The 12,661-nt window shown below is 37.4% G+C and overlaps 1 pseudogene; it reads left to right on the top strand.

Moving 5' to 3' along the window:
* The first annotated feature begins 3,020 nt into the window (after positions 1 to 3,020).
* LOC110170424 (myosin-7-like) lies at positions 3,021 to 12,370 on the top strand (annotated as a pseudogene).
* The last annotated feature ends 291 nt before the right edge of the window (positions 12,371 to 12,661 follow it).

Raw genomic sequence — 12,661 nt, 5'->3', positions numbered from 1 at the left:
TTCTTATTAAGAAATAGGATTTTTTTTTACCTCAAGGCTAACTAACTACAAACTAACTAGCTAACTTTAAATAACCTCTATGTCTAGATAGGTTTAATAAATAGGTTTACAGTTGTTGTATGATGCCCTATTAGTATCTAATGCATACCTGGGTATAGACAGTAAAAGTTGAGCTTTCTGCTGCTTTGCTGGTTTTCAGTCATATAGTGGTGGTGGATCCATTATCACACAGATGATGCAGTCTTTAGATAACTGAAGTCTACAAAGAGAAATAATAAGACATAATATGAGGATACATTTACATTTAAAATAGGTACAATTCTAAAGCTGAAACAAAACAAAAAATACCTGGATACTTTGGGGTCGCCATGTTAGTGGGTTAAACAAACAAATGCAATGGCCATACTCTGTCCAGAAAGAGTGAATAAAAGTGAGTAAGACAAGGCAAGGCAGAGACAAACTTTGTAACAGAACTCAACACCTCCCAAGAGTCCCTTAAAAGTGACCTTATACAATAACAAATAACAAACACTAACAATAGAAACACACAGGGAGCACAGGATCTTATTTCAGACTTAAGTGAGGAAAAGTGTCCAACACTTTCCCTTGTGAGCTAATGAGATCATAGAAGTCAAAGACAAGGGCTGTGGACAGCTGAGAATGAAAGATAGGCCAAGAATAGATGTTCCCTAAGTAAAAGAAAAAGTAATCTAGACAAGGCCATGTATTGGGCTATTGTCATGGCCATTTCCATGAATAATTGAAAAATGTTGTTTTAAGTATTTCAAGTTTTGCCATAAATGTCTAATCTCACACTCTATGCAAACATGACTACCTGCGTCACAAGCTGTACCCAAGCTGTCCCCAAGCTATCCCTTTAATCCCAGCGCTCTCAAAGGCCACCAGCCCGGAATTTCACAAGTTATCTTTGTGCTCAAGGCTAAATGGAAGAAGACAATGCCATGCCAAATGAAACAGGACAAGGGCACTTGCCTTTTGATCCTTTTGGATACACAACTAAAAGTTCAGGTCAGGACTAAAAACTAATATTACAACATTACTATATTACTATTAACTAAATATTTCAAACACCAAAAAAATACAATAAAGAACTATTTTAAAAAAAAAGATCATATCTTAAATTTTCTATTATTATTCATTATTTTATTTTGCAGTTTACACTATGCTGCTGAAGCAAGTTTCTAGTTTGTAAATTCTGTTCACTGACAATGGTAATAAAGCTTATTGTGAAAAATACAAGCAAAAATATTGCATGCAAAAATAATAAAATACATCTTCTACCTTATAGGACCTTCTACAGAAGTGAAGTCTGAAATATTTTTCAAACAAAATCAGAATGTTATAAATACACTATCAAAATCTCTCATTTTGACTCTCCCAGTCGTTGTCTACACACAGGATAGAGAGAAACGTAATTTCGATTCCTTTGTATGTGTACATGTGAAGAAATGAACAATGAAGCTAACTTTGAACTTCGAAGTTTGAAAATAGCCAATTAGTAACTGTTATCTTTGTAAACTACCTCTGAATCTACTCAAACTGCTCAATTTGCTTGTCTTGATTTTTAGTGAGTGCTTTTGTCTTCTATATAGTTTTAATTTATGACATTTATGGATAATTATGTTATATTTTGGACATTTAAAGTCACATTGTTCATCTAAAACTCAACAAACTTAATAAAAGAATCAATTTTGCTAACTTCCGGGTTGGAAAATTGGAGAGCCCAATGGGAGCCAATTCTTGTCTGTCCACTCATCACAACGTCCTATGGATAAATCATGTTAGAGAGAATACTGTGTATCACTAATAGACTAAGAAATAAATAACATTTTAGAACAAAGTAAGTAAAGAACACTGCGCTTGTACGGTGAAAACAAAGGAATTTTGGAGCAATGACCTCTTGAACAGAAGAAGATTAAACTTTAACCTTTAAATCACTTTAAACAAAACTTTAAGTAGGTAAATGAGAAGGGAAAACAATTATAACATAGTTGCAACAAGCTCTAAATTGTCGAATCTGTTTCTAAATGTTTTTAATGCATGTTGCAAGAAAGCAAAAGAAACATTTTCTCCTTTTACAATAAATTATGTTCCTAGGCGCACTTCAAAGTGCACCCACCTAAACTGAGGTTAAATGTAAGTGTGGAGCCTACTCTAAACAGTGCTGAGTGATAATAAAGGGATTTCACAGCTGTGACCTTGGCCTTGTCTTGTCTCAATGTAGACAACAGCTGTTGTTATTTTTATTTTGTCTCTTGAAATGTAATTCACACCCCATCACTTAACAAACTACCACTGAGTTGATCTTAAGGTGTCTGAGATTAACTTTCCCTTTTTGTCATTGGAACAAAAGGAATATCCAACAAATGATTATTAAGATGCCTTTAAAGGTCACCGCAGTAACAGTAATAGTAGTAACGAGGATTTGGCAGATTTGTATGGAAGATGAAACTATCCCCACTAATGTGACTCAAGTAGCAATGTGGATAAAGTGTGTAAACCAAAGGCACAACTACTGTTTGAGCATTAGATGAGATCTGAATATGTTATCCTCTGTTAAGAGGGCAGATGCTTATTAACCACAGTCGTTTAAGTGTCTAAATACACAAATGTTTATATATATATATATATATATATATATATATATATATATATATATATATATATATATATATATATATATATACTTTTCATTATATATGTATGTACTTATATTTAGCATGTTTGATGTTGGATGTCATAATAAAACCTGATCCTGATACACTACTTGAGTTATCTTGCATCATTGTATCACTTGATATATCAGAGTCCCTGCCTCCTTTTGTCATGCATAGTCTATTGTATTAGTCTGTTGTCCAAAAGGTGGGAGCAACAAGAGAAGCAAGGCTCTACTGAATTTGGAAGATGCTTTATGTGATATGCCAAACTGGATGCCATTTCTCTGATTTTCATCTCCATATTTGGTTGACTAACACCCTTTATTAATGCAAAGGAAGCCTGGTGTCAGTGACTGGATCCATCAGGGCACTTGACAAAGGTAAGACTCAAGATAGAAACGTGAGGGTTGTGACCCTGTTACTTAAGACGTCTCTCCTTGTGCATGCTATTTATAGTAAGATTCTATCAACAGCTACAACATTCTGTTTTATGTAAAGGAAATTATACTGTGTTATATTTTATAGTATTTAAAAATACATTTGTCTCTGGTTCATTTTAGAGGCAATTCAGGACAGTTTTGGACTTATTCACGTGTGCACCACAGGTAATTTTATTCAATTCTTTATTTTTTTTAATTTACCAAGTAAGGTCTATTTTATGCTTCTACTTCTTTTACTACATTCATCTAATACAACAATAATTCTACTGCTGTATTTTTAGTTTAAAAAATGGGTGATGCAGCCATGAGGGAGTTTGGGGCTGCAGCTCCTTTTCTGAGAAAATCAGACAAGGAGCGGCTTGAAGCTCAAACTCGACCATTTGACATGAAGAAGGAATGTTTTGTTCCGGATCCAGAGGTTGAGTATGTGAAGGCTTCTATAACATCAAGAGATGGTGACAAAGTCACAGCTCAAACTGAAACAGGGAAGGTACGTAGCCTATAACAACTGTGTATGTACTAGTATATATCTTACATCTGTTAACTGTGGCATTTTGGCATCTTTTTGCAGACTGTAACTGTAAAGGACTGCGACGTACACCCCCAGAACCCGCCCAAGTTTGATAAAATTGAAGACATGGCGATGTTCACCTTCCTCCATGAGCCTGCTGTGCTGTTTAACCTCAAAGAGCGTTATGCTGCATGGATGATCTATGTGAGATTATTTTCAGTGTATTGGGACGTTACACAAAATCAAACTACTGTCATTCACTATTGTCTCTAATTTGATAGACTTACTCTGGGCTGTTCTGTGTGACTATCAACCCCTACAAGTGGCTGCCAGTCTACAACCAAGAGGTGGTTGTTGCCTACAGAGGAAAGAAGAGGAGCGAAGCTCCTCCTCATATCTTCTCCATCTCTGACAATGCCTATCAGTACATGTTGGCAGGTACAGTGATAACTTTAATCCTGTGAAGTGTGATCCTTTTTTAATACACTATTTCTTACAGACAGAGAAAATCAGTCCATCCTAATCACGTAAGTCCTAAATATTGCAAGATTGCAAATGAACTAAAAATAACAACTACGTTTAAAAAGCCCTTGTGTTTTCTTAGTGGAGAATCTGGTGCCGGGAAGACTGTCAACACAAAACGTGTCATTCAGTACTTTGCCAGCATTGCTGCAGTACCAAGCGGAAAGAAAGATGCTGCAACTGAGAAGAAGGCATGCATTGTTAGATGATGTACTGTATATTGATTCAGAATGTAAAATAAACTGTCATCTATTATGCAGGGAACCCTGGAAGATCAAATTATTCAGGCCAACCCTGCTCTGGAGGCCTTTGGAAATGCCAAGACCATAAGAAATGACAACTCCTCCAGATTTGTGAGTGATTTTTAAAGAGAAAGAAACTGAACAACTAATTTAACAAAAATAAATAAAAGCATATTTCCAATAGGGCAAATTTATCAGAATTCACTTTGATAATCGTGGGAAGCTCGCTTCTGCCGACATTGAGACTTGTAAGTACAAGATCTAATGACAATGAACATCTAATTACATTATTATTATAATATATTTTTTATCCTACATATTATAACTGCTACTACTTCTTACAGACCTCCTGGAAAAGTCTCGTGTGACTTTTCAGCTCAAAGCAGAGAGAGACTACCATATTTTCTACCAGATTCTTTCTCAAGCTAAACCTGAGCTGTTGGGTATGAAAAAAAAAAAAAAAAAAAAAAAAAAAATATATATATATATATATATATATATATATATATATATATATATCTCTCTCTCTCTCTCTCTCAGTCTCTCTCTCTATATATATAATAATTTTTTATTATTATTTTTTAGAAATGTTACTGATCACCAACAACCCCTATGACTACTCCTTCATCTCCCAAGGAGAGACGACCGTAGCTTCCATTAATGATTCTGAAGAGCTTATGGCTACTGATGTGAGCAAAACCATTATTTTTGGAGCACTGATTTAAAACAGTGATATGTATTTCTACATTCTACATATCTCAGGATGCTTTTGATGTGCTGGGCTTCACTCAAGAGGAGAAGAACAGTATTTACAAGCTGACAGGGGCCGTTATGCACTATGGAAACATGAAGTTCAAGCAGAAGCAACGCGAGGAGCAGGCAGAGGCTGATGGAACTGAAGGTTTTTGATAGTACTTTCAAGCATAAACGTGATGGGGCCCAAAGACGCACAATAAAAATAAAAAGGAGTGCTGATTTCCTAGATGCTGACAAAGTTGCATATCTGATGGGCCTAAACTCTGCTGACCTGATCAAAGGGCTGTGTCACCCAAGAGTTAAAGTTGGAAATGAGTGGGTCACCAAAGGACAGAATGTCGCTCAGGTTTGTGGAAAAAATACCAGATAATATTTATTATAATGTAATAATAATAATAATAATAATACACTGTTTCTAGGTGAACTATGCTATTGGAGCACTATCAAAGTCAGTGTATGAGAAGATGTTTTTGTGGATGGTGATGAGGATTAACCAGTCCCTGGATACCAAGCAATCTCGCCAGTACTTTATTGGAGTATTGGACATCGCTGGGTTTGAGATCTTTGATGTATGCACAAATCAAATACATTTCTATACACTGAATTAAGGAGTAAAATTCTAATAAGTCCCTTTTTATTTTACAGTACAACACCTTTGAGCAGCTGTGCATCAACTTCACAAATGAAAAACTGCAACAGTTTTTCAACCATCACATGTTTGTACTGGAGCAAGAAGAGTACAAGAAAGAAGGCATTGAATGGGAGTTTATAGACTTTGGTATGGATTTACAGGCCTGTATTGACCTGATTGAAAAGGTAAGTTTGCTTAATTTGTAGTTTATTCTTCCATTTACCTACAACATATCTATTCTCTCTAGCCTATGGGTATCATGTCCATCCTTGAAGAGGAGTGCATGTTTCCAAAAGCCAGTGATGCCACATTCAAAGCAAAGCTTTATGACAATCATCTGGGAAAATCAAACAACTTCCAGAAGCCCAGAGTTGTCAAAGGAAAACCAGAAGCTCATTTCTCACTGGTTCATTATGCTGGAACAGTGGATTATAATATCAACAACTGGCTGGTGAAGAATAAGGACCCCCTGAATGAAACTGTTGTGGGCCTTTTCCAGAAGTCCAACCTTAAATTACTGGCTCTGCTTTTCGCTGGATATGCAGGATCTGATGCAGGTACGTCAATTACATGCAGCATTTTATTCAGGAAAAGATAATAATGATAAGGTATTTACTGACTGTTTATTTCATTAACTCAAGACTCAGGGAAGGGAAAAGGTGGAGGAAAGAAGAAAGGTTCTTCTTTTCAAACTGTTTCTGCTTTGCACAGGGTAGGGAAATGTTTTATGTTAATATATATACACATTTATTCAAAAGCTGTGGTACATTTCACAACTGAAAATTTGACATATACTTAGACACTATTAAAACGGTAAAAATCAAGCAATTGATCAATCAATACATCAATACAACAGGAGAACCTGAACAAGCTGATGACCAACCTGAGGTCCACTCACCCTCACTTTGTGCGCTGCATCATCCCCAATGAGACCAAGACTCCTGGAGCCATGGAGAACCCTCTGGTGATGCACCAACTGCGTTGTAACGGTGTGCTGGAAGGCATCAGGATCTGCAGGAAAGGATTCCCCAACAGGATCCTCTACGGAGACTTTAAGCAGAGGTATGATTAGATGTCAAAATATAACATATTAATATGGTTAGAAAAATAATAATATTGTTTTATTCAGATATCGTATACTAAACCCAAATGCCATTCCTGAGGGCCAGTTTATTGATAACAAGAAGGCAGCAGAGAAACTTCTAGGTTCATTGGAAATTGATCACAACCAGTACAAACTGGGTCATACTAAGGTCAGTCTTTCAGATAAAAGAACACATGAGTGGTGTCCATAAATTAATAGCATTTTATTATTTCCCATTACATAGGTGTTCTTCAAAGCCGGACTCCTTGGACAACTTGAGGAGATGCGTGATGAACGCTTAGCGCTTATCATTACTGGAATTCAGGCACGGTCCAGAGGTCTTCTGGCAAGGATTGAATTCCAGAAAATAGTTGAAAGAAGGTAGGTTAAGCAAAAATAATAATAAAAAAAAAAAAAGTTGACAGTATTCAAGTCATTGCAACTGTAATTTTTTCCAACAGAGATGCCCTTCTTGTAATCCAGTGGAATATCCGTGCTTTCATGGGGGTCAAAAATTGGCCTTGGATGAAAATGTATTTTAAAATTAAGCCATTGCTAAAATCTGCAGAAACAGAGAAAGAAATGGCAAATATGAAGGAAGAGTTTACTAAGTTAAAGGAAGCTTTTGCAAAGTCTGAAGCTCGCAGAAAAGAACTTGAAGAAAAAATGGTGACTCTTCTCCAAGAGAAGAATGACCTTCAACTCCAAGTTCAAGCTGTATGTATAATTTTGAAATTTAGGACTCATTTAGACACAATGCATTATTTTTGTTGTTGTTTTTTTTTTTATCTGTACCTATTTTGTAACAGGAGCAAGACAATCTTGGTGATGCTGAGGAAAGATGTGAAGGTCTAATCAAGAGTAAAATTCAACTTGAAGCAAAAATCAAAGAGCTCACTGAAAGGTTGGAAGATGAAGAAGAGATGAATGCAGATCTCACTGCAAAGAAAAGGAAGCTGGAGGACGAGTGCTCTGAACTGAAGAAAGATATTGATGATCTAGAGCTAACACTAGCTAAAGTGGAGAAGGAGAAACATGCCACTGAGAATAAGGTGCTTTTTGAATTCATTTGCTTTGATTAATTCTAGATGAGTCAATTTCTTAGATCTGTACATTGCGTGACTTGTAGGTCAAAAACCTGGTTGAGGAAATGGCTGCGCTGGATGAAATCATAGCCAAACTGACCAAAGAGAAGAAAGCCTTACAAGAAGCTCACCAGCAAACACTGGATGACCTGCAGAGTGAGGAAGACAAGGTCAACACTCTGACCAAGGCTAAGACAAAGCTGGAGCAACAAGTCGATGATGTTAGTATTTAAACTGAATCATTTTTTAAATGAATAAAAGGCATGAAACTTACCGAAAGAATGATATTCTGTTATTCTAATGGTTTACAGCTTGAAGGATCCTTGGAACAAGAAAAAAAGGTCCGTATGGATCTTGAAAGAGCAAAACGTAAACTTGAGGGAGACCTGAAGTTAGCTCAGGAAAGTCTCATGGATCTGGAAAATGACAAGCAGCAACTTGAAGAGAGGCTGAAAAAGTAATACCTAAGTTCTATATCTATATCTATCTATCTATCTATCTATCTATATATATATGATATATATGATATAGGGGCTGTTTTTGGCATTGCAATCACTAAAATATTTTTTGATTGCAGAAAAGACTTCGAATTGAGCCAACTTAATGGTAAGATAGAAGATGAACAAGCAATAAATGCCCAACTCCAGAAAAAATTAAAGGAGTTACAGGTAAAAGCATATCCGTCTGTTTCAAATATAAGAGTAAATGACATCTGTGTAAGAGTGTTTGTCACCTTAGGCCCGTATTGAAGAGCTGGAAGAAGAGCTGGAAGCAGAGAGAGCTGCTCGAGCAAAAGTGGAGAAGCAGAGAGCAGATTTAGCCAGAGAACTGGAGGAGATCAGTGAGAGGCTGGAGGAGGCTGGTGGGGCAACATCTGCCCAGATTGAGGTGAACAAGAAAAGGGAGGCTGAGTTTCAGAAACTGCGGAGGGACCTGGAAGAGGCCACTCTGCAGCATGAGGCCACCGCTGCCACTCTCAGAAAGAAACAAGCCGACAGTGTGGCTGACCTGGGAGAGCAGATCGATAACCTCCAGAGAGTCAAGCAGAAACTGGAGAAAGAGAAGAGTGAGCTGCGACTGGAGCTGGATGATGTGGTTTCCAATATGGAGCAGATTGTGAAGAACAAAGTAAAACAAAAATTAATTAAACCCATGATTAAAATGAGTATTTGGAAATTCACTGATTGAACATGTAATTTTGTCAAATTTCAGAATAATTTGGAGAAAATGTGCAGGTCTTTGGAGGACCAGATGAATGAATATAAAACTAAGGCTGAAGAAGGACAGAGAACCATCAATGACTTCACCATGCACAAAGCAAAGCTTCAAACTGAGAATGGTATTCTGACACAACTCAACATATGATAATTTTAAATACTTAACACAGATTTTTTGGTGGAAAAGGTGAACTTACCAGGCAGCTTGAAGAAAAGGATTCATTGGTTTCTCAACTCACCAGAGGAAAACAGTCTTACACTCAACAGATTGAAGATCTCAAAAGGCAGCTGGAAGAAGAAGTCAAGGTAGAGTTTGAAGTCTGATTTTGTACAAAAAGCCACATAGAAGATCCCAATATTTCTAGACACATACTTTTTTTTCCAGGCAAAGAATGCATTAGCTCATGCCGTGCAGTCTGCTCGCCATGACTGTGACCTGCTCAGAGAGCAGTATGAAGAGGAGCAGGAGGCCAAGGGTGAGCTGCAGCGAAGTATGTCCAAAGCAAACTCTGAAGTGGCACAGTGGAGAACTAAGTATGAAACTGATGCCATCCAGAGGACTGAGGAACTGGAGGAGGCAAAGTAAGTGTCCATTACAAAACACAACTACAGTGAATATCACCAAAGCTATAACTCTGAATATTTTTATTAGAAAGAAGTTGGCTCAGCGTCTGCAAGAAGCTGAGGAGGCAGTGGAAGCAGTTAATGCCAAGTGTTCCTCTCTGGAGAAGACCAAACACAGACTCCAGAATGAGATTGAAGATCTCATGGTGGACGTGGAGAGGTCTAATGCTGCTGCAGCTGCTCTGGACAAGAAACAAAGAAACTTTGATAAAGTAGGCATTGTTGTGTTAATGGTTATCAATCAAATAGTTTTAAATGGTTCATATAGTTTTGTGTTGTTCCTGGTACTAGGTCTTGGCTGAGTGGAAACAAAAATATGAAGAGTCTCAGACAGAGCTGGAAAGCTCTCAGAAAGAAGCCAGGTCTCTAAGTACTGAGCTCTTCAAGCTGAAGAACTCCTATGAAGAATCTCTGGAGCATCTGGACACCATGAAGAGAGAAAACAAAAATCTACAGGGTAAGACAAATACCAAAGGGAACCTAACTGCATGATCTGATGGGTAAATCATTCCCACTTTGATTCACAGAGGAAATAGCTGACTTAACTGGGCAAATTGGTGAGAATGGAAAAAGTATTCATGAACTTGAAAAAATACGAAAACAACTGGAACAAGAAAAGTCTGAGATACAAACAGCACTGGAGGAGGCAGAGGTACCGTATGTATCCTGGCAGAAAACAAACCAATGAATAGTGCTTAAATGCAATGATCTTTACCTTCTGTAGGCCTCTCTGGAGCATGAGGAGGGAAAGATTCTAAGAGTTCAGCTTGAGTTCAACCAAGTGAAGGCTGAAATTGAGCGCAAGTTGACTGAGAAAGATGAAGAGATGGAGCAGGCCAAGAGAAACCAACAACGAATTGTAGATACTCTTCAGAGCTCTCTGGAGGCTGAGACTCGCAGCAGAAATGAAGCTCTCCGTCTGAAGAAGAAGATGGAGGGAGACCTCAATGAGATGGAGATCCAGCTCAGCCAAGCCAACAGGCAGGCAGCTGAGGCTCAGAAACAACTCAAATCTACCCATGCCCATCTGAAGGTACCAGCACAACTGGATTATTAATGCATGTGCTTATTGAGTGTCTAAACACACTCATTCTGTCAGACATTTTATGCACGATGTACCCTCAATGTGAAACACATATGCTACCTTCTTTAATAAACCAACATGAAATTATGCTTTATGGCAACTTTAAATTAATGAATTCTCTGACTTTATTCTAAAGGATGTGCAACTTCAGCTGGATGACTCTCTTCGTGCCAATGATGATATGAAAGAAAACGTTGCCATGGTTGAGAGACGCAATAATTTGCTTCAAGCTGAGGTTGAAGAATTAAGAGCGGCTCTGGAGCAAACTGAGAGAAGCCGAAAACTTGCTGAACAAGAGTTGCTGGATGTATCTGAGAGAGTGCAGTTACTGCACTCACAGGTGGGCAATGTTTTACATGAGATCAAACTTTGATATAAAACACAATACTCATTATAACTTTATATTGATCCAGAACACCAGTCTGATTAACCAAAAGAAGAAGCTGGAGGCTGATACATCCCAGCTTCAGACTGAAGTGGAAGAGGCCGTGCAAGAATGCAGAAACGCGGAGGACAAGGCCAAAAAAGCTATCACTGATGCAGCCATGATGGCAGAGGAGCTGAAGAAAGAGCAGGACACCAGTGCTCACCTGGAGCGCATGAAGAAGAACATGGAGCAGACCATCAAAGACCTGCAACACCGTCTGGATGAGGCCGAACAGATCGCTATGAAGGGAGGCAAGAAGCAGATACAGAAGCTAGAGGCCAGGGTATGTGAGAGTCAATAAATTTTACTGAAAAGTATAGAACTTACAGATATAGAAAATATGTCTGACTTGTACACCACAGATTAAAGAATTGGAGATTGAAGTAGAAACTGAACAGAAGAAGTCCATTGATGCAGTGAAGGGAATAAGAAAATATGAAAGACGAATCAAAGAGCTGACCTATCAGGTAAAACAGCACAGCTTGAAGTAAACTGAAATAAATTCAAACTTATATGTATTATAGTGTTACATTTTTATAGTAATTCTCTCTTTTTTTAGACTGAAGAGGACCGCAAGAACATTGCTCGTCTTCAAGACTTGGTTGACAAGTTGCAGCTGAAAGTTAAGGCTTACAAGAGAGCTGCTGAAGAAGCAGTAAGTACACATTTGTTTTAAGTAAGAGATCACCATTAGATATTGCTGTTGAGTCATCATTGAATTATTGTCTTTCCAAAGGAGGAACAAGCCAACAATAATCTGAGTAAGTTCCGTAAGATTCAACATGAGCTTGATGAAGCTGAAGAGAGAGCTGATATTGCTGAGTCTCAGGTCAATAAGTTGCGTGCTAAAAGCCGCGATGTGGGTTCAAAGGTTGGTTTTCGACTAATTTAGTATGAAAAATTGTACATATATAAATATGTTTACTTGTATTAACGTTTCATTTTTTCTATTTTTATTTGCAGAAAGGTCATGATGAGGAATAAGGTTGAACCTGTGAGACTGTGAGAATATGGTGTCTCCTTAAGCATACTAGTTGTAGAAAAAGAATAAATACTATCAGCATCCCAAGAGTCTGCAGTGTTTATTAGCATATAAAAAATACTTTTTTTTTTTTTTTTTTTTTTACAAAAAATAAAAAGGATACTGCATGCCTTGTACTTGCACAATTATTATTTCATGAAAAGAGCTGAGAATCAAATATCAAAAACTAACCCAATGTGATGCATTAGCAAAAACTATAAAACAGTAAACAAATGTGATATGCAACATCCTCATAATCCTCATAAACTGAGCCACTACTGAAAAACACATTTATCACATTGTAGTGTCAAAATTGTTTTGAATAAATGCTATGTTTAG

The sequence above is a fragment of the Boleophthalmus pectinirostris genome, unplaced genomic scaffold (assembly GCF_026225935.1).
Source record: "Boleophthalmus pectinirostris isolate CB_2022bp ecotype Guang Dong unplaced genomic scaffold, ASM2622593v1 HiC_scaffold_16, whole genome shotgun sequence".
NCBI lineage: Eukaryota > Metazoa > Chordata > Actinopteri > Gobiiformes > Gobiidae > Boleophthalmus > Boleophthalmus pectinirostris.
Note: the sequence above shows the minus strand (reverse complement) of the source record. Positions and strands in the feature narration are given on the sequence as shown.